We start from the raw sequence: 24,461 nt of genomic DNA on the forward strand, positions 1-24,461 counted from the left end.
GGAGATATGTGCACTAAGAAAATATAACAACATAAAATAAACCAAAGACAGATTGAGTTGATTTCCAAGAACGCCTCAAAAGAAACTAGTAAAGCAAATATTTAGATGGAAACCCAATGCTAGATCATATAAAACAGATGAGCAGACTGTTAAAAACGACTTAGGACACAAAGATACAAAACTGAAAAATATGTGTGTTGAGACCAGAACGGAGGAAACATAATTTAGCAGTTCAAGTCACTTAAGTTGTTCCTTACAGAAAGAGGGAGCCAGCATATAACAATTTGGAAAAGCCACAAGAATAAAAAAACTTAAGGATAAACAACAGTCCTTTCCCAGTCGAGTACTAAATTTATATCTCGGAGACAAAAATCCAAAAGGCATTCCATCACAGAAAAGCAGTGCACTTATGGCTCACCGTACACTTTAAGGACCTCGCCGCCACTTCCATCATCCGCTTCCACAAATGAAGACATAACCGGGAGATAAACTTGACTTATTGGCTCGACTAGCAAACGGGGGAATACTTGGCGAGTGAGATGCATTAACGGGATAGGAAAGGACAGAATAGATTGCCAACGCTTATCCTTGGATGCAGATTTACAGCATGATTGAAGACACTCAGCTTAAACCGTTGCCTGACCTGGAGACTAACAAGTACTACCAGTCTGGGTATCTTGAACTCGTTAGCATTTTAGACACTTGGCTTGTCTTCCTCTAGTGCTTTTTCAGCTTACAGTTTTCCAATAGGAGACGCTTATGAGGTAAACAAGAACTTGTGTAGGTCAAACCTAATGATTTCAGAACCTTTATATGCATCAGCCATTATTTATAAATGTAATGATTTCAAAGACCACAGTTATACTGCTAACAAATTCGTAATTCCCTTATATTCACTAGTCAGAAAAAGGTTTTTCGTTATTTTTTCGGTTTATTTGGAAATCGCCCACTTTTACAGGAATTTACCACTGTTTCAAAGACGAGGACTATCTGTTAGGAACTATGAGTGTTTAGATACTTCTGTTCGGTTGTCAGACATTGTCAACATTTTAAATATTCCCCTAGCATCTTTTAACATCTAGTGCATACTTGTAAGTAATCCCCCAAAGCTTCGAAAACTTATCAAGATAAAATATTCATTTCCGGTACCTAAGTTTTGATGACACAGCTTTCTTCTTACGGATTTCGTACTGTTCCGATAACCCTTTTGGTCTGTTAGAATTCTTTCAATTTGGAACTCGCCTCGAATTTGCTACCGCATGTTTGGAAATCGTAGCAGGAGCATCGAACTTTTCAAAGATCCTGTTGGAATTTCCTATTCAATTCGATAGTGTAGTATTGCATGTTAGAATTTCAGAAAGTTCCCGAACAATTAGAATTTTTCTTATTCTTCAATGTTATGAAAACCGAGATTTTTGTTTTCACTTTGAAAATACTGTAAACTTTTCACATTATTGATCCTCACGAGTAAATGTTTGATATTGTGTGACCGACACATGTTTTGTGAAAAAGATACCTCAACAAGTAGACATTGATTGAGACCCCTACATGAACGGAATAATGTCAGGTAGAAATTTCTCCTTTAATCTTACTGCATTAATGGCCTCACACAGCTCTCATCAATGGGTACCCTGGGGCAACTCTTGGGTTAAGTACGGTCGGAGTGTTTTGCTGATCATACCGCCTCCAGTACGGAGAAATTGAGAATGATTGAAAGCTTACAACACCTTGTACGTCGCTTCATGGTACGATCCAATGAGCGGTGGACAATTTTACTCAACATGAATGTGTCTACGAAATTCTATAAGAGTACATGGAATGTGCTGATTGATGGCTACTTTAGTTCCAAGATAATTCGAGGGCACAATTTACACATTCATGCACGCACATACATTATGCGTGTGTGTGTCTGTGTGTGTGTGTGTGTGGAACCTGGGAATTAGGCTGGAGTTTTCTTGCAGGTTCCATGCATTAAGATGGAAAATATTAAACAAATTGTACAATATATTATTGTATTCTATTTACTTTGTGATGATGGGTTAAAACAAGGAGATGCATTATCTCCATTGATCTTTAATTTTGCCTTAGAATATGCTGTTAGGAAGGTAAAAGAAACTAAAGAAGGACTAAAATTAAATGGTGTGACTCAGTTGTTAGCATATGCAGATGATGTAGACTTATTAGGGGATGATATAAATACAATTAAGAATAATGCTAAAATATTTTTCAAAACTGCTAAAGAGATAGGTGAACCTTCCGGTTTAAGCAAGCTAGATAGTTAGTTAGTTAGTTAGTTTGTGATCATATTCGTTACACACACGCACACATACATTTATCATAACATTCTTGGCATTACTCTAAAAGAAGCTCGAAGCTATTATGTGTGACGTCATTTCTTCAGTCAAATCATCGATAGAGAAATCAACAGTTATAAAATATGAGGCGGTAAATTTCAGTTACTGTTTATTACCGAAACGGAATCTGGCTCTCGAAAATAAATGCGTCTCTGGATACAATACATTTCCCACTGAAACTGTAAACCTGAAACAATCCTTATGAATGTTTCGTTCTGGCGGCTTATTTCTAACTTGACGAAAAATCCACGTTAAATTCCTCGTGTTATTAATTGCAACATAATACCCAGACGTTGCAAATCTTTCAGCATTAACATATCTTACAAGATCAATGTTCAATAGTTCTGATACCTCGCATTTAGGTATAATTTGGTAAGCGTTAACCCCCGGAAAGTGCTAGACATAGCTACACATTAAACTTAAGCTTCAAATAATGAGGTTTTGTGGGAACTTGTCCAGCCAGAATTTTACGTACATGCACTAGCAGACTTCGAAGCCACCATTGTATAATAGGATACGTTACCTATGTCTTGAAAGCTAACGTACAGTCAACAGCAAAGATAATGGTAAGAAAATTGTCCACTGCGATTTTCATTACTTTTTTTCTTCTACATCCTGTGTTGTTATAAGGAATGAAACCATGTTGGTTCGAGGCAGGCATTGTTCTCTGCTAATTGACGTCTTTATTTCAATTGATTGTCATAACACTGCGTAATTCAGATTGAATGAAAATTTGTGGTGGACAATTCGCCTACTGTTTCTTTCGCCGTTGAGTGTACTAACAACGGCAAACGGGATGTCCTCCAGATAAATATTAATGATTTAGAGTATTAATAGCTTCCATTGCTGATACGTTTCTCTTTCTGTTATCTATTGGATCGAATTTGATTAAAGTAGGTCTGCATTTTAAACAAACATAGTACGAATTACCAACGTGACATCATCCCGTCAACTAATGCTCCTTTACTATCTATGATAGACTTACCTGTATACATGCAACTTGGACAATTATTGATTTCTAACACATGGAACGCTTTTCGCAATTGGTCAACAAAGGTTAGACAGAGCAGATTTTGAAAGGCCGTGTTAATTTATGCAATTCTATCAGCATCATACCCATGACAAGTGGGTAAATATGAATAATGTATGGTCTTTTTAAACTTGTAACAGTAAGTAGAAATACAAAACATACAATAAAGTTGATTCGATTTTCATTAGCGTCGGTTTCTCTTAAGTTTGGTTAATCGCGACGATAAGTGGATGAGGATGAATGATGATATTATGATATTGATGAAGGGACACTCGCAAGAAACAACCACATCCATGCCTGGATTCAAACCCGAGGCTTCTGAGCATAATGTGGACTTAAATTGTGTGTGGGTAACATTTACAGCACGCAGGCCAGTTTCAAAGGAGGTTGATACAGACCTCTGGTACCTTAAAGATTGATTGATTGAATTGGTTTATTGTACTTCGCTTTTGTGCCACTTTCGGCTAATCGCAAAGATGGGGGGATGAGTAATGATACAATGAAATTGATGAAAGGACACTCACAAAGACCCATGCCTAGGCTGGGATTCGAACCCGGGAGTACCCTAAAGAGAAGTCTCGTGTTACAAATATCAGTATCGGCTAAGTCCTACTTCCCAACTATTGTAGTAACGTAACTATTGTAAATATACATATGAAAACAAGGAAACTAGCAATAACCAGTGCTGTGCTAACCACTTCGCCACGGTGCTCGGCTTTACAATAAAGTAAACTGTACAAGGGTTTCTAAGCTTAGGTAAACCACACACACAATCTCTGCTAGTATCTGGAATCGTAAGTGCAGGTCCATCGCAATTTTGACGTCCGTCTCTGAAAAAGATATCTGGCCACAATTCAGAAGTTCCTCGTTCCCACCAGGTAGACCCGCCATTCAACAACAGCCTCTCCCTTATTTAACGGCCACTTCGATGGCGATCGGGGACCTCGTTCCCACACGGAAGTCGGCCTCGTTTCAACCGTAGGCTCGCTTCCTCAAAAGCGATCCACGATAGTGCGGCAGAGCGTCTTATTGATCGACACCAGGAAGATTGTGCTTTCTCACGTAAAACCTGGCGCGTTCTAGTGTGTTATTTCTGCTCGATCTGGTCATTAACCACCGTTCTTTCGCTGTGCTTTGTTTTTTGGCTGCCGGCAGGACTACGCATAACTCGTGGACGAATTGTGCTTAAAATTTCGTTAACATCCATCACGTATTAGGCAAAACACAATCGCGGACAATTAGGCTTGGAAATCGTGTTATAATTCTCGGTTTTAAATGCAAAGTTTCCAAAAATTCGAAGATACAAACCCATAATTTCTCTATTTCAACCTTACGTATTACCGCGTCTCACCCTCCCCCCTTCCCTTACATAAATAGGCTTATATTAACAATATAAAGGGTCCATGTTATTCCAAAGGACACTGATTCAGTAAATGGATTAAGATAATTATGTGTATTTCCCCACGCATTTCCTTTTCTTCCTCGACAAAAATAAAAGCTAAACTGCAGAAAGAAACTTGCCTCATGCATTTATAAGTGTGTATACATCGAATGGGATTTGGATTAATAAAAGTTGCAATTTTTCACGTGTATGGGGAAAAAGCCACGCGGAATTCCCGGCGAGTAGACACCCTAAATAGAAAAGTATGTGCCACTGTACATTTTTGACATATTAGAACCAGAAAGATTGATTGATTTGCTGTATTTTACTTCGCGTTTTGTGCCACTTTTGGCTAACTTGAGAAAATGGGGATGAGTCATGATATGATGAAATTGATGAACGGACACTCACAAATATCCATGCCCAGGCCGGGATTCGAACCCGGAACCCACGATGTGCTAACCACTCCGCCACGGGGGCCGGCAGAACCTGAAAGGGTTGGTATATTTTTAACAAACTTTGTGTAATAAGAATAAGTTACATTTCGGCCGCCGTAGACCCGCCGTCGACGAGAGTGGGACACAAAGGTATGTGCCATACCTTCCATATCACCGTCACTTAGAGTACCTCCTACATGCTGTTAGCCTATTATTGAACTAAGATAGTACACTACTTACATGTGGGAATAGATGTTTAGGAAGTCCTAATGGCAATTACCTATTGATTTGAATAGGCAGCGAAGGAAAGAAGATAGGAATGAACCAATAGGTTATTTTAGGGCTGCCGTTAGAAATATACAATTGATATACGCATTAAATGAGATTATATTATACAGTTACAAGAAAGAATGAACCGACTTTTGTCCTGAATAGGATAGCTTAAAACTACGCTGAAGTAATAAAGAACATGGAGTATATTCATTCGGATTTAAGGCACGTCCAAGGCATGAAGCCGTTCTTAAAGTAATTTTTTTAGGGGGAGGGATAGCTGGAGGATAATGTGTGCAAATTCTCCCACCTGCATGTGCCCACATCGAGCACGGATTATATACATTGTATATAACATAACCCGCAGTGCAACTAGCTATCGACTGCCGGCTGAATCCCTCAGCAGAGGTGGGAGATCATCGAACTAGTTGCGGAATGACGTGTGGACAGCACGACGATCCCCCAGTCATTGTTGTAGGCTTTTCATTACCGTGTTACGTTACTCATTTTCCTCACGATGGTGGGTGGCCAGCAGTTTATTACGTTAGCCGAAATCTCAGGAGAATAGCTGGCACTCTTTCCGCCAGGGGACTCGAACCAGCGCGCGTCCTGTAGCCCGTGCTCAAAGGCTGACACCTTAGACCGCGCGTACTTCGTATTTTTGATATTTAGCGTCGCATTTCTTTCACTTTTAGCTAATCGCAGCGATAAGGATGAGTGATAAGATGAAACTGATTAAGAGACAGTCACATAGACAGAGTCATGTCCGACCGGGACTCGAACCCAGGAACTGTTGTGTAGAGATCGAGAGTCTAAAGTTTATGTGTTGTTTTTGGCATTAATTGCTGTACCAATGCAACATGGATGAAAATGAAAAGGTTGATCATAAATTCAAAGGAAGTCCTAGACGCTATACCTCAAAGTTGAACATTGGTCTTCGTGCACCCCTCGAACAAATCAGATAAACAAGGATGATGCCAAGAAATCGATCGGTTCCGCGCAGCGTATCGACCGGTCACGTCATTTACAGCAGTGAGAATCGATTTCAGGACTACGCTTTACAAGGGAGACTGTCAACGTCTGTCGGACAAAGCTTAACTCGCCAAACAGGAGGAGTAAACGAACTTGGCGATTGGAGAAACAGTCAACTGCCTTTTTGAACGGACGCGGTCATGCAGAAGTCATGCAGGTTGGCCATTCTAGAACCATGACAAAATTCAAGTATAATTCCAGGATTTCAAGACGAACTTTCCAAAAATTCAAGGGTACAAGCAGATGTTGTCTTTATTTCAACCATATGTATTATTACCTTCCACCGCCCACACACATACACACACGAATATATTAACAATGTAATGAATCTGTGTGATTCCAATGTATCCAAAAATTCTATTCAATGGCACACACACACACACACACACACACACACACACACACACACACACACACACACACACACACACACACACACACACACACACACACACACACACATATATATATATATATATATATATATATATATATATATATATATATATAAATATTCAAAATATTTAATTTAAGGGGCGAAGCTTATATTTGCCATTTCACATATTCAGACACGAAATACATGGGTTAAGTCATAAGTCATGGCAACTGTTTTTTTTCTCGTGAACAGGGGACAACACGAAAAATCTAAGATATACGTTTGAAAGTGTATGGAATGTACTTTCGAGAGAAGCCACCAGATGAAGTCTGGATTCAGGAGACACTCGTAGGGAAGAGGCAGAACACATGACATTTTTACTACCCCACCTTTGTTAACATACACAGTTTGGTGGCTTCTTTCGAAAATGCATTCAATACACTTTCAAATGTATATCTTAGATTTTTCGTGTTGTCCCCTCTTTTCGAGAAAAAAATAGTTGCCATGACTTATGACTTAACCCTCGTATATCTATTAGCACAAGTCACAATGTTACGGGATATATTAATGTGCGAAAAATTGTTAATTGTGTAAGAATTTTAAACTCAAATTTACGTAATCAGCTTTAAGATATCTTCCCTTGAAGTAATCTTCCGTCTGCCAAATAGACTGTTCTGCAAAGGACGCTATAGGCCTTTTTTACTCTTACGGCGGGCGGTCCTCATGCTGGCAAGGGAAGTGGGGAACGAGGAATACGCAGCAGGCCAATCAGACAATAGCGGTGGCGCTGAAAGTTACGACGTCGAGTTCCCGCATCTCGTTCTACAGGCTGCTGCGTAACTTATCGCGCTGGATTGGTCGCCTCCCCGCTTCCCAATTCCCTTGCCAGCGTGTAGGGCGCCCGCCGTAAGACTGGAAAAGACCTATAACAAAGTAAATAGATTGAGAAAATTCTGTTTCATTTTCCACGCAGCTCTCTTCTCTTTCTCGATAAAAATATAAGCTATACTGTGAAGAACTTTCCTCGGGGCATTTATAAATATGTATAATAAATTCAATGGGATTTGAATTAACAAAAGTAACAATTTTCACGTCTAAGGTGAAACATTCGCGCAGAATTCACGCAGAATTCTCGGAGCCACAAAATCATGCATAGTTCTCGAAATGCAAGGAACTCATAGTAACGATCTACCAAAAGAGCTATGGCGAGGGAAACACAAACAATAATAACAGTGGAGTTGAAACAAGTGATCAAAAATAGTACATTTGAATTTGAAAACTAGAAGAAAGGGAATTTCGTTTTAAAAAGTACAATTTCGAGAGGCAACTGTCTGCCATGACACATGAATATAGTAAATGTATATACATACAATAAATTGTTTCTCTAGGCGAATCACTCTTGTCCAATGTGTGTTCTCAGAAGCATACGAAGAAAGGTTGATCACTTACCTGGAAAGAAAAGAAAAAAAAATGAATTTAGCATAACAGTGAAGCAAATTATTACAGATAAGATACAAAAATGGATAATTTTATACATTTAGTAATTTATGAGGGCAAGATATTATTTGTTATAGGATTTTAACGAACTTTGAAGTCCATTTTATGCTTATAGAGCTTAACCGGGACTGGACCTACAGTTTAAAGTGGGATCCGAACTACTACGTGCCTTCATCGAGTATCGAACGCGTGAAACCCTGATTACAAGGCGACAGGGTTGCCATTACGTCACCAGGGAGAGCCGATCTTTTCTCTTGTTCTTTAAGTCTGGACACACACACATACTAACATAAAGGGTGTTTCCGTGACCGTGACAACTGAAAGATGCTGCTTGTAGATTTCATACGAACATTACTTCAGTGTATCATAGCACTCTAGGACGCAAAGGTTACAGTAGTTGTTCAAAATGGCGGCCCCCAGAGTCGATACAGGAACGCAAGAAGCTCTGTCGCATCGCCTCTAATATCCCTCGAGTCGTTCTGACGACATCACAGGCAGCAAAGATTCTTGCCAGGTTGGGATGCAAGGGAGCATGGACGTCCGCAGGATTTTTTTCCAGGGAGGGGCAATGAAGGTTTTTTTCCAGGGGGGCAAACAAGGCACATTTTCTCCAATAGTAGTGCTGTTCCCTTTAAAAACCATTGCTTAGATTTGAATTTATCATGTTCGTGCAATTATTAACACACATTATTGTGGCTGAAATTAAATTGTATGTGAAAAATATATAATTTTTTGGTTGGCTTTCATTTTCCAGGGGGGCGGCATGGCCCCCCTTGCCCCCCTTTCGGACGCCCATGCAAAGGAGGTGTTGTCCTAATTGCGAACAGTCCTAATTGCTGCCTGAACAGGAATATCCTCGATGGGTTGTCTTAATTGCGAACACATTATTTCTGCATCGGGACCTCCCTGTGTCTTTTACCGATTTTTTTTAAGTGACTCAGTTCCACACTTGAGAATGGTCAGTGCCTTAAGGGTTACAGCTTGAACGTAAAAAATTCGACATGATTAAGTCGTCGTTGAAGTATATATAATTTAATAATAAAAGTGTGGCCTATTTTTTATATGACATCTCTTTTGGCACCAAGGACTTTTCCAGAAATTTACGCACTAATGAAAGTCTGTTTACCTCGATAGATTGAAAGGGTGAAATTACCTCGGAGGCTATTCCAAAGTAGAAGACCATGATAGCCAATCAGATTGGCTATGTTGGTAGTCAAACCAGCTCTCTCTCTCTCTCTGGGCCACTACCCTTATTTGCGTTTGAAAACAGGTTTTCGAGTTTCATGTGTTCCCAGTTAGGACATGGAATTATTTTTCACTGTTATGTGTTCGCAATTAGGACGATTTAGACTTTGTTCGCAATTAGGACTGTTCGCAATTAGGACACAACAGCAAGGATGTCTCCCGGTTCGGCACCCAATCATCAGCCGTTTGAGTGAGGAGAACCGTCTGATATCGCCAGAACGACTCCAGGAATGTTGGAGCGGATGCGACAAAGCTTCTTGCGTACCTGCATCGACTCTGGAGGGCGCAATTTTGAGCAACTACTGTAACCTTTTCGTCCTAGAGTGCTATGATACACTGAAGTAATGTTCGTATGGAATCTACAAGCCGCATCTTTCACTTCTCTCATTCTACTGCCATAGACAGCCCCAACTAGCTTTGATCTATAACTTTCTAATGACACGATTCCGGACAGGGGATCCTCATCTCATATTGGAACTTGGGTCAGTCTTCATCCACCCTGCAAGTTTGAATCAAGGTCTCGGAAACACCCTGTATATGAACTCTTTTAATTCTAACTCCAAGGGGACCCGAAAAAATGCAATTAACAAGTAGCATGTATCATTAAAGGAGTCCATGGCATGAAGACGCTACTCCATAGTAGGGAAAGTGTGGTAAGCACCAAGCTCAGGCCATTTAAGGTACCTAACGTTACAGGGCCACCTATACATGAACAGTTTCAGATGATCCATGCAAAGAATTGAAACAAAAGCCCTTCCGTTTGATAAACAGTAGTCCTTTCGTCTCCATCAATACCAATGGGTACCAGTGTTTTCCCTGAAGAACACGCGAAAAGAGAAGTCGTCTAAAATTAACTGTAAAATGAATATGAACATTTAACACACCGAACTTGCCCTGAAGAACTTTCAAAGAGGGAAATAATGTGCATTAATGTTAACGTAACGTTAGCAATGTACATAAAGAACTACACTATGAGTTTGGAAGTCACAAGGATGAGAATGTACATGCGGAAATTTATAATGAAAAGAGAAAACTGATCTTTAAGTGAGCCGCGGATGTATTTCCGGAGTTAAGCGTAAATGTTCATCGCCAACGTAAGTGGAAATGCTGGTTGGAAATTCTCAAAATAATGAAACTCATTCCAGTTGAACCCCCTCCTGGCGAAAAGGAAGTCGGTCCAGTTCAAACTACTCTCAATTTACACAAAGATAGAATTCGTTCAAGTTTGAACTCCTATCTATTTATAGAAAACAGTGAATTCGTTACAGTTCAAACTCCTCTCTACTCCCATTTTTTTTTAAAAAAAGAATTCGTTTAAATTTAAACTCATATCTATTTACGAATTATATAATAAAACAGTGAATTCATTACAGTTCAAACTCTCAACTCTCAATTTATATTAAACAGTCGTTCCAGTTCATACTGTAGGATAGGGATCTGAATGCAGAACGTTTGCTTCCTGGTGTACATCACTACACTTGGTGATACTTTTCTCAATACAAAATAGTGAATTTGGTGCTGTTTTAAACTTATGTCAATAAAAATAATTCGTTCCAGTCTGAACCACCCTCTCAAAAAAAATAATCATTTATTCAAGTTCAAACTCCTGCCAGTTAAAAAGCAATTCGTTCCAGTTTAAAAGGAAATTCCTTACAGTTCACATTGCTTTCAATAAAAAATGGAATTCGTTGTAGTTCAAACTTCTCTCGATAGAAAAGGAATTCGTTCCAGTTCAAACTCTCCTAAATAAAAAACACAAATTTGTTCCACATTCAACACCTTCTGATGAGAAAAACAATACTTCAACAAAGAAGTAAACGCATTGCTCTGGTACCTGTGCGTCAGCTGAACCTAACGCATGACAGTCAATAACGTTATATCTCGGGAACAACAGCGACTAGAAATCTGAATAGTCACGAACATTTGACACGCACCTTTTGCCTTTAGGGCTTTATGTTAGTCTGGTTATAACCCTTTTATCGGACTTCTCAAAGGCTTCTAAGGGTTAGTAGGACCAAGCCCTTGCGAGGTCTGTGGTGTAGGATTTATTTTTAATTATCACCTATGTAGGTTTGAAATAAAAGATCATTAAGATCTTTTACTCGGAGATCTATTTGAACTTCCGATGATATACAAACACTTTTCAAACAGACAATTCACCCGTTACAACTTGTAGGCCTAAACCTATTAGTTGTACCTAGGTTTATAACCCTGGTCTTTATGATGATGCAGGAGAACACCTTATTCAGAGTTGGATTTGTGGAATATCTGCCAAATGGAGCACAAGTACATCAGCCAATCCGAAGATTGAAGCAAGATATTACCCAACGTCCCCTGAACCATTAGCCTTTCGGCGACCAGGAGAATGCCCCGTAGGCTTACAAAAGTCTAGCTCTTTTATATCATAATTTTGTTTACAATTTACCATGGTTACTACATAGTTGTTTTATATTTCCATAGTTTTAACCTTTTTTTCTGATTTAAATTAAACAATTCATTACCTATTGTAACATCAACAATAACATTTTATTGGAAAGAAATCTAACAATCTTTAGAGAAAAGATTCGACATTAATTCTTAACAACATAGATTTTTATAACATAGACTGAATAGTTGTGTGCTTAAAACGCATGTGTTGACTCTACTTGATCGTCAAATTCCACGACGATATGGAGAGCCTCCCCCAATCTTTTTTTCCTTGCCCCTCAATGTTTTGCAGTGGTTTCGACCCTCCCTCCGGCTGAATCTGTGAATTCGGTCAGTGCGGTGCCGCTTGCAATTCCGAAAGCCGGGAGATAGAAGAAGATAAGGGGGCCGCCAGCGACACAAAGGCGCCGCTTCGGGGCCATAGATAAGCTTGGGAAAGGGATTGCAGGAGTAGGGATCCCCTCTCCCTTCCCATTCCACTTCTTTTCGGTCCTTTATTTTATTTGCGCGGTCCTCAACTCGAATTTATGTGGCCCGACTTATTGTTTGTTTTGGAGGCTGGCCGGGACTGTTTTTTCCTCGGGTGTGTCTTTCTTTAAAGGGGCCTTCTTTTTCCTTCCAGTGGCGTAGTCTCCCCGGGTGTAGAGGTTAGCGTTGTGAGTGTGAAATCTAAGTACCTTTTTTTTTTAACGTTGATAAGGTAAAGCTTAATACCCAGGGTGCGAAATCATTGAAAACTGGTGGGGGGAGAAAGTTCTTAATCTACAACCCCCTCCCCCACATATGTGTATTATTAAAAGTAAAAATAAATTACTCAATTAAAAATATATTATTATTATTATTACTATTATTATTAATTACATAAAGGAAATTAATTTGTTACTTTTATACATATCAGATATTGCAAAGCAGCTAATTAATTCCTTTACTAACTGGTTAAAGATGGTAACAAATTATGAAATAGTTGAAGTGATTTTATTAAGTGTAAGTTTTTGTTTACTTTCAGCTTTATGTTTGTTTATATAAATCGATTAGATTTCATAGTTATAATTTTCTTGCATTCTTGTTTTACTTCAATTGTGCATATTGATGTAGATTTGTTAATGATCTCTTGAGGGAGAATGCATTCAATACTCACAACTACACTAATTTGTGTGTGTTTTCGATATCATTCTTAGTAAAGTATATTTCAAATTAACAGTAATTGCTTATCTTTTGTTTGTTATAACAAAAACTCTCCCCCCGAAAATTTTTGGTGTGGGCGATTTTTGAGGCCAAGATTGTTGGTAGGGGAAACCCCCCTGTCCCCCCCAAATTTCGCACCCTGTTAATACGACTTGAAAATTTGTATGCATAATGATTGATCGTGATGATTTTATACAGGGTGAGTAAGAAGTTACTAGGCGTTGAACATTTTCTGTAGTTCTTGTAATACTTAAGACATCTTAATAAAAATTTCTGTACATGTACACTATGGAATAGGTTTGCATACCTAGTACATGCATACAAATTTCACAATATGATAGCCAATAGGATCGTAGGACCACATTTTCTGCATGGCACCATGAATGGCGAACGCAACCTGACAATGTTGCAAGGGTGTGTTTGGCCCATCGTATCTCGATGGGTAAACATTTGTGAGTTTGTTCTCATGCAAGACGGCGCGCCGCAACACACTGCACGAGCCTGGACGGACCACAATTTTTCGGAACGTTGGCTGGGACGAGGAGGACCTCACGTATGGCCTGGCAGAAGTCTAGACCTCACCCCTTGTGACTTTCTCCTGTGTGGCTGGGCAAAGGAGGAGGTGTACGCACAAGGCTACAACCCGCACTGTTGAACAATTGGAGGCACAGATTCGGGCACTAGATCTCGGATTTTTAGGTTCTAAAATGTGTGCTTTTAGGTTCGTAAAATAGGCTCTAAAAATCCTAAAAGTGGTTCGAAAAACCTTAAAATAAGTTCTAAAAATCGTAAAATAGGTCCTAAAAGTATTACGTTAGGCTCGAAAAATATTGAAGTAGGTTCAAAAAAAAATCTTTAAATGGTCCAAAAATCCTGAAAAATGCTGATTAGGTATAGTCACCGGCAATGAAAATGGGACACCTCTATCCTGAAATACGCACTATCTTGCATAACGTTATGTGTGTTGCCTAACCCTACGGCGATGGAAGAACTTACCATTGAAAATTTGCTATTAAAATCCACTCTTCGCCGTATAGTTAGGTAAAAATCTTTTTCTTATGCTATCCACAATAAAATCCTCACAGTCATCTTATATGTTGATGATAATATTTTAACAAAAACATTGTCAGTGGTGTAAACTTCAATGCTGACATGTTAGTTTGCAAGGCGTGAATGCCACAAAGCACCAAAGTGATGCAAAAGTGAGCAAGACCACACAGATCAAACTTCTTTGGATTGTACAGGTAACAGTGACACCAGATGTTTTGCTTTGTTTACAGCTTTGAAAAATCGCCATGGACTTGGAGGAAGGGAATCGACAGAGAGTACATTTCAAACACGTTCGTCATTGAATTTTTTAGTGACCAAACAAAGCAAATGCCTCTCTGTGACATAAAAATCCTGTAAAACCTTTAAAAATATATTAAAAAAACATTAAAAAAGGCTTGATTTAGGCGCATAAACCTACAATAGGTTCTAACGAGCAAAATATATATTTTAGGCGCTATAAAACTTAATCAGTTGTTGCGTTTTTCAACGAAACGCTGACATAACTTATTATTTCTTACATGCCTGTAAAGGAAAAATAGGTTGAAAACCTAAAATCAAAGGTCTAGTTATCACAAACGTCCCGAGGAATTCCTACAGAAGACCATGTATTCCATTTCCGTTCGTTTGAGGAAGATGGTACATATGTAATCCTATTCCATAATGTATATGTACAACAAAAATATATTTGAGATTGCTTAGGGGAAAGTCACTACGCGTAAAAATGACATAGGGCTCCTAAACCAACACACCACTATTTCGCAGCCGAGAAGTCCTGACACTTTGAGGTAACAGGGTAAATCTATTCTTTAGGCTTCCAAGATAATGTGCGACCAGTGAAACGAGCGCTGCTGGCGGTTTTCTTTTTGTAGGAAGAGATTTTTGTTTTTAGGTGATTTCAATACTTTTGTTTGTCTATGCATAACACTATATTATTCATACTGGAAGGATGAGTAAATTTTTACTGCTTTACCAGATCATTCTAGATAGAATAACGATTCCGAACATGTATTTCTTTCAGTTGTGAAGATGTGGTGTTTGTAAATTTTTGATATTATTGTTATTGATAGCGTCGTTCCCTAAAACGACATACGTCAATAAGATGCGAGATGAAGATTTCCTAGATGCTGAATGTATTTTGGCGAAGGACTTTATTCTGAAGATGCCAGTGGTGAAGAATGAAGAATGTGTATCAAGTGGAATCTTTGGGCTCATGTTCAATGTGCAGGTGCAGAACATGACCTATACGTTTGTGTCTTCTGTAAATATATAGTCCAAAGAAATTGCTTTTGTTTCATGAGGATTAAAGGAATTGCTTTATTCTCTAATAGAAACCATGTTGCTTTGTAATTTAATGCCTTCTTTATACAGGTATGTCGGATTAGAAACCCACTTCCTCAGATGACATAATTGTACCTTTTGTGATAAAACTATTTTGTGAAACAAAATGTTGTTGTAATATATCTTGTTACGCAGCTTATAATTGGGCACGGAATTGATGTTCACAATGATGTATTCTACTTCGGAAAATTCCTTCTCTACTCCCGAGTTAAGAGTAAAAAACAAAATGGTGTGTCGTTTTTGGAGACTTTCCTCTAAATTTTTTTAAAAAAACTACAGCACATTTTCAATGCCTACTTACGTCTCACCCACCCTGTAGATATAAAACTACCAAAGCACCATACTAAGTCACTGGAGTTTGAACTTAAACAACTTCTCTGCACAAGTAACGACTCGAGAAAGATCGAGCTATAGTGGAATCACAAACGAAAGAACCTTCGGCCAGAAGCCTTCGCGCATCGTCCCCTCCAACCTTCAGCTCGGCCCGCAGTGAAGGCTGCTTCACTCTACTCCTCCCCTCCAGGCGCAAGTACGATGCACATAGTGTTGCTCACGGGACTGGACATGTCCCGTCTCGTCTCGTGTCTCGTCTCGTTTTCGAGACGAGACACGAGACGGGACAAGCCTTTTGAAATTCGAGACGGGACGAGACGGAATGCCTTTCTCGTCTCGTTTTCGAGACGAGACACGAGACGGGACGGGACGGCTTTTGAAAAGTCTCGTCTCGTCTCGAATGTCTCGAAAAAATAAAAGCAAAATATTTGATCAGTTGCAAATACTTGTTTGCTTGGAATAAAGTATTTCAATTAGAAACGTTGATAAGCGTGTATTAAGTCAAAAGAAGACTATTCTAGAGAGATTAATGAATGAATACCTAACTTATTTTCTATACTCTTCCGAACCCCAGCGTTACTCCCCATTTTTTCCAATTTATTCCAGGTTAATAACTTTATGTTACGATAGTACTCCAGATACTAATACAATTCTGAATAAAATCAAGTAAAAGAGCAGGTAGAGAAGGTGGAAGGAGGGGTCAAAACATCGTGGAGCGTCTGAGTCCGAGATTTATCTTGTAAAAATAGTCTCAGCTATATAGGCTGGAAAGATAAACGGACCGATGGATAGGGTTTATTATTATTATTATTATTATTATTATTATTATTATTATTATTATTATTTTTATTATTTAATTTTTACATCAAAGGGGGTACAGAAGTAAATGTTATTAGGATGTAGGAAACATTGCAGTAGAAATTGATAAGTAGGCTAGTTGTTGAGAAAGTTATTAAGGAGTTCAAGATATTAGCAAGACTAAGAGAAGGGGATAATTAGAGACAAATAATCTTGTATTATCCCACTCCGAACACCTGAGAGCTAAAGAGGAGGAGAAAATGCGGGAAATATGGAAATAACTAATTTGGTGATTTTAGTGTTTACAGGGAACCATGACAAAATTTTACCACATGATTATTTCCACGAGTAGGTGAAATGGGCGATTCTGGCTGCGCCCTTTGACCTACTTTTTATTTTACGACGTTTTATGCACTAAACTAACCTACAATGAGAGAAAAAATGGACAGAAAAAGCTCTGGCATCACTTTTTAAGCTATTTTTTATCCTATTTCAAAATGTTGCTCTTATGCTAACTCGCCCTTTGACCTACTTTTGAAATGACTTACGATATTTTCCTATAAGGAGGCTGTCTCTTCTTACTGTAAGCTCGCTCAGTGTAATCTACTACGACCTGCTAATAGGCTTCTGCTCTCAGCGTAATCCGTTTTATGTACTAAACTAACCTACAATGAGAGAAAAAATGAACAGAAAAATCTCTGGCATTATTTTTTAAGCTATTTTTTATTCTATTTCAAATGTTGCTCTTATGCTAACTCATTTTTTGACCTACTTTTTATTTTACAATGTTTTACACACTAAACTAACCTACAATGAGAGAAAAATGAACAGAAAAAGCTCTGCCATCACTTTTTAAGCTATTTTTTATCCTATTTCAAATGTTGCTCTTATGCTAACTTATTTTTTGTTCTATTTTTTTATTTTACGATGTTTTATGCACTAAACTAACCTACAATGAGAGAAAAATGAACAGAAAAAGCTCTGGCATCACTTTTTAAGCTATTTTTTACCTCCTGCAAATCTTGCTCTTATGCTAACTCGTCCTTTGACCTACTTTTGAAATGACTTATGACATTTTCCTATAAGGCTGCCTCTTCTTACTGTAAGGTCCCCCTCAGTGTAATCTACTACAACCTGCTAATAGGCTTCTGGTCTCAGCGTAATCTGTTTTTTATGCACTAAACTAACCTACAATGAGAGAAAAATGGAGAGAAGAAGCTCTAGTATTATTTTTTAAGCTATTTTTTTACTTCTTGCTCTTATGCTAACATTGCTTTTTGACCTACTTTTGAAATGACTTACGACATTTTCCTATAAGGCTGCTGTCTCCTCTTATCAGCGTAATCTACCACGACCTTGCTCTCAGCGTAATCTGCCACGATGTTTTGTTTTTTAAAACTCATGTGTGATCTTCTACAATGTGTGTGTGTGTGATAATCAAAATTATTTTTGTTAAGGAAATCCCTGGCCCCCAAAAAAAGAAAATATCCTGCCAGGGGTGCGTGGTGCCCAACACAGTTCTAATGGCTACGGCTATCAAAGCCATGCCTCTGTAGAGTTTCATGTGTTTTTTTTTTCAAAAATCCTATGGGACACCTCTGTTTATCAAAAATTCGAGATATTTGCAATTTAACGCAGGACTTGGAAAATTTTCGATTGATGAAAAAAATTGGTTCCATGACGACCTATGTTTATTTTGGTATGGGAGGACAGAGGATACCGAGACTCGACCGACGCACTAAACCCGACCTCTCTACGACTATTTGTTCAAAAGTTACGAGTGATCAAAGTTTTTGGGAGGGGGTGGGCTAACTTCTTACCCCTTGACCCCAGGACCACCAAAACTTGGTATACGTATTCTACACCTCCAAAATCGACAGGGGGCATCTAATGATGCCGTATGGGGGTGTTTTTCGATATATTTTTTCGATAACTCTTACCATTTTCGAGATATTTGCAATTTAAGATTTTTTTAACGCTGGACTTACAAAATTTTCGGAATATTTTTTTTTGTTCCATGACGACCTATGTTTATTTTGGTATGGGAGGACAGAGGACACCTAGACGATGCTAACGCAAGAAATCCCAGCTCTCTATGATCATTTTTTCGAAAGTTACGAGCGATGTAAAAAAATATTTTGGCAATTGGCCTACCCTTGACCCAGGACCTCTAAAAAAAACTTTGTACACGTATTCTGCATCACCAATATCGACAAAAGGGTCAACGGGGAGGATTTTTGCACTATCTCTCTCTCTCTCTGTTTTTCGAGACATTTTTTGCAATTTATCGCTGGACTTGGAAAATTTTCGACAGATGGGGGTCAAATTTGGTTCCATGACAACCTAAGTTTTTTTTGTTAGAAGATCAAAAAGGATACCGAGACTCGACCGACGCACTAAACCCGACCTCTCTACGACTATTTGTTCAAAAGTTACGAGTGATCAAAGTTTTTGGGAGGGGGTGGGCTAACTTCTTACCCCTTGACCCCAGGACCACCAAAACTTGGTATACGTATTCTACACCTCCAAAATCGACAGGGGGCATCTAATGATGCCGTATGGGGGTGTTTTTCGATATATTTTTTCGATAACTCTTACCATTTTCGAGATATTTGCAATTTAAGATTTTTTTAACGCTGGACTTACAAAATTTTCGGAATATTTTTTTTTGTTCCATGACGACCTATGTTTATTTTGGTATGGGAGGACAGAGGACACCTAGACGATGCTAACGCAAGAAATCCCAGCTCTCTATGATCATTTTTTCGAAAGTTACGAGCGATGTAAAAAAATATTTTGGCAATTGGCCTACCCTTGACCCAGGACCTCTAAAAAAAACTTTGTACACGTATTCTGCATCACCAATATCGACAAAAGGGTCAACGGGGAGGATTTTTGCACTATCTCTCTCTCTCTCTGTTTTTCGAGACATTTTTTGCAATTTATCGCTGGACTTGGAAAATTTTCGACAGATGGGGGTCAAATTTGGTTCCATGACAACCTAAGTTTTTTTTGTTAGAAGATCAAAAAGGACACCGAGACTCGACCGACGCACTAAACCCGATCTCTCTACGACTATTTGTTCAAAAGTTACGAGTGATCAAAAGTTTTGGGAGATGGGCTAACTTCTTACCCCTTGACCCCAGGACCACCAAAACTTGGTACACGTATTCTCCACCTCCAAAATCGACAGGGGGGTAGCTTTGCTACCGGGATGGGGGTGTTTTTTGATATATTTTTTCGATAACTCTTACTATTTTCGAGATATTTACAATTTAAGATTTTTTTAACGATGTGGACTTGGAAAATTTTCGATTGATGAAAAAAAAATTGGTTCCATGACGACCTATGTTTATTTTGGTATGGGAGGACAGAGGACACCAAGACTCGACCGACACACTAAACCCGACCTCTCTACGCGTACTCTACGTCACCAAAAAAAATCTCCTCTTGTCGATAAGTCGTCACGTTGTAATCAAAGGGTCCCGAGTTCGATACCTACTGGATTCCGATTCTACTTTAAACTGTACGCCCAGTCCCCCGATTAACCTATCTGTGCATAGAGTAAACTTAAAAAGTCGGTCAATTATATTGTCGCGATTAAGGATTAAAAAAAAGAGGGGTGGGTGAAGTCAGATTCAAAGAGAATGCCACGTGATCACTTTGATTCAATAGCTCCGTCTAGTTCGCTGCACTTTTTTGACTGCACTCACGCGTCTAGTTGGTTACACGGTGCAACCTACCTTGTTGATTTTGGGTGTCACGTAGTGTATTTGGTGTCTGCACCACGTTCTGGAGAGGTGTAATATGTGGTGTGGTGTATGACTACGTGGTGAGTAGTGGTTAACTAATCATATGAACGTTTAAAGCAGCAGACAGGCATTTGTTGAATCTTCTGAACTTGAACATCGCTATTCGTCTACTTGGTTGAACGTTATTTCCTTTCACCAGCCTGACACCGGGATACACCTGCACTGCATCTAGTGTCAAAGACGTGCAGCGTACTAGACGAGGATATTAAATTGCTCTGTTGTAAATGAGATGCATGATGTTCTCTCGTAAGTTGTTAATATGAAATGATGTTACTGTGAAGAAACTGAAGGCAGAATAACGCCAACGCTATCTGGACTCGCTTAGTTAATTCAAGATAGTCGCGACAAACGTAAACGGGCTGTGCAGGACTTGGAATTTTTTTTTCGATTGATGAAAATTTGGTTCTATGATGACCAATACTAAATTTTTTGGTATGGGAGGACAGAGGATACCGAGACTCGACCAACACACTAAACCCCAGACCTCTCTACGGCTACATGTTCGGAAGTTACGAGTGATTGAAAGTTTTGGGAGGGTGTGTGCAAACATCTCTTACCCATGAACTCAGGACCACCAAAAATTTTGGCATACATATGCTACATCCCCAAAATCGACAAGGGGTGGTGTTTGGAGAGATTTTTCGATTTATTTTCGCGCAATCTCTCACCGTTTTCGAGTTATTTACAATTTTTATCGCTGGACTTGGAAAATTTTCGACAGAGGGGGGGGGGGGAGGTTCAACCATGATAACCTATGTTTATTTTGTTAGGAACCAATGCTAATGCATGTCTCTACGATGATCCTATCGAAAAAAAATTGACAATTGGCCCACTCTTAACCTCCAAAAATTTCGTACACGTACTCTCTACATCACCAAAATCGACAAGGGGTCGGTCGACCCTATCTTCTACAAAACTCTGACGTGTACGTCCTGTTTCGCGAAGAGTCGACAACCTTCCACAGCTGTTTGTATTATATTACATCAGATATTATATTGCATGAGTGAGTTGGCTGTGTGTATAAAGACTAGTTTCAGACATGGACGCGAATATAACACCATGATAATTAGCTGCTGTCCAAAAGTTATTACATAACTTAAAATATTTATATATAAAAAAAGGATATTTATTGCACTGTGCTTTCTAGCGAAGGTATTATTGTAAACGATATTGTTTGTAAATGTGGAAAGTTAGAAGCTCAGTCCCCGGCCTATCAATGATAAAAAATTTCATCACGGACAGCAACCAAAAAAAAGGGCGTGCACGTCACAAAAGCATTGTCATATGGACTGACGATTATTATTTTTTTAAAAAAAAAAACAGACCTAGTTACGATGGGTTATAACCTGTGCTGTCTTGCAATTGTTTTCGCTTATTTCAATGTCAGCGAGCGTGATGTGAAACATGCATGCGAAGAAGGGAGGGAGTCCATAACAAAAATAATTCACACTTTGATTTCAATACTTTTGCTAGTCACGTTTTTTATCTCCTATCTAGAAGGATACTGGACGCTACTTTTTTTTGAAGATGGCTAAAAAGCGAGGGAAGGAGAGAAATTTTATTTTTTATCTTTTTGCCTGTGTGTGACGAAAATAGTTTTACATGCATACGGCTGTATCGTGATCTGCTTGAATCATCATTACGTCTGTGAGTTTTTAGTATTGCTGAATATATTTACATATCAACCAACAGTTATGAATTGCGTAGAAATTGGCTTTGTTAACGGTCCAGTGGCGAAGTTGGAAACAGAGAGCGGTCACATCACACAGGTGCTCCTGGTATCTAAAGAAATGCCCCCCCTCTTACAGAAAAAAAAAATGGAGTGTTAGAAAGGAAAGATGTTATACCCGAATGAACGGGGAGTCTCGAGCATCTTCCAATCCTCATCTTCGCGTTCAGCTAACGAGGAAAAAAAGAAACTTTACATATGGGGGACGCAACAGCTGCTGTACGGTATTGTCCATGGATGTTAAACCTTTTTGTTTTTTTCTGAATAGACGGACATATCAGTGTTGCAATCTCCAGATGAGACCGGAGCTTATCATTATTGTTATTTTTTTTTGGACAAGGGGGATCAGATCAATGCATGGACTAAAACTTTTCTTCACATCAAAATAAAACAGAGGATTTTTTACTCTACTGCTTACTTATTATTGTAAAGAATGGGGTGCCGTGTCTTATTGTATAGTCTTCCAACAGCACACCTCGGGGCGTAAATTTCTGCTTCTTCATGTATGCAAAATGCACTTAACGTTCGTTGAAACGTTTCAACGTTTATACAAAAAGGTTGAAACGTATTGTCACGAATAGTCGAACATGTCGCGAAAGACAAAATAAAAAAAAATAACTCCCAAATTCAAAATCGACCAAACAAGAGATAGTGAAAAAAACAAACAAACATGGAACCTTACAACATCCATTGAATAATCGACATTTTGCTGAAATGTCTCCGGCGTTCGCTGGATGATCATGAAAAATTACATTTCTAAAATTGCAGGGAGAAGAAGTGATAATCTAGAAATTTCGATTGTGATAACAGGAGAGATGGACGCGACGAGAAGACGAAGAAGAAGAACATAAGGAGATTAATCGATGCGGACAAGATAAACAATGATCTAATCAATAACATTACAGCATTAAGTGCCATGCATTCTTTCTTCGTTCGTAATAAAATTAACAAGTTATAAAAAAAATAGCAATCCAACTTGTCATTTGACCTCCTTAGTGAAGTATATTATAAAATATATATATATATATTGAAAGTTTCCAGTTCGTTTCATTTTGCGATTCATCCTCATAGCCGCGATAAACTTAGGAGGCACAGGTTTGTATACATTCCATCTTTCGTTCGGAGGGACAAGGTAAACCGAGCACCTAACCAACCATTCAATGATAATAATATTCATGAATTTTTGTTTGAATTGAGAAAGTAAAAAAAAATGATCACCTCCTTTAAATATCACATCTACTCTAAAGCATTCATTCGCTGTTCATACTTTCCGTCCTTGAATTCGAATGTGTGTTTTGTCCAACAATTGATTAAATTAAGTACCGAACATTATCGAAAAGTAATTCTGAAAGCATTATACTGAAATATTAACATTATAATAAGTGTCCTTCCATAGCCGTTTCAGTCTTCAAACTGCTTCCAACACTGCTTCTGCATACTTTTCAATAAAATCAATTTACCGTACGCCCTGGGCCTTTGCAGATTAACAAAAATCGTCTAAAGTTTGAAGTTGTGACCCTTCTCTATACCGTTGCAAGCTTTTTTGTGGTTATTCAAAGTACCTCATTTTCGCATATTCAAATACACACCAGTGAAGGGAGTTCATGTCTCATTAGTGATTTTAAATTTGTATTTTTGGGAGCATGCACACACTTCCTAACATTGTTGCCTTGTAGTCGATGAGTTGTGCGGGTACAGATGTGAAGTAGTTAATAAGACCCCACACAGACAAGTCCCCCACCATTTCTTTCCGACATAGTTGTTGTTTTGTTACTAGAAAATTGTTATGATTACAGTACGCCTGTATCAGTATAGAATAACATGGTGCCATTTTCTGTTTCTTTTGCCAGCAAAAGCAAATCTACAGGTCGCAGGTTCGAGAAACAAGACATTTTTTAAAAATTATCCTGCGCATAATATGGACCACCTATAGCGATGATATAATATAGATCGTATTAACAAATATACTTCAAAGTTATGTAATAAGATTTTGGTTTAGTATTTAATCACAGCAGCAAAACAAACTCTCCATTCGCTTCACAACAGAAGTTAAGTGCATTTTGCATACATGAAGAAGCAGAAATTTACGCCCCGAGGTGTGCTGTTGGAAGACTATACAATAAGACACGGCACCCCATTCTTTACAATAATAAGTAAGCAGTGGAGT

The 24,461-nt window shown here is 38.6% G+C and overlaps 1 protein-coding gene across 4 annotated transcripts in view; it reads right to left on the minus strand.

Annotated features, from left to right (window-relative positions):
- Positions 1-24,461, minus strand: part of Sh (Potassium voltage-gated channel protein Shaker) — a 635,294-nt gene that overhangs the window by 291,677 nt on the left and 319,156 nt on the right. The window lies entirely within an intron of this gene.

The sequence above is a fragment of the Lepisma saccharinum genome, chromosome 8 (assembly GCF_977018435.1).
Source record: "Lepisma saccharinum chromosome 8, izLepSacc3.1, whole genome shotgun sequence".
NCBI classification, from domain to species: domain Eukaryota; kingdom Metazoa; phylum Arthropoda; class Insecta; order Zygentoma; family Lepismatidae; genus Lepisma; species Lepisma saccharinum.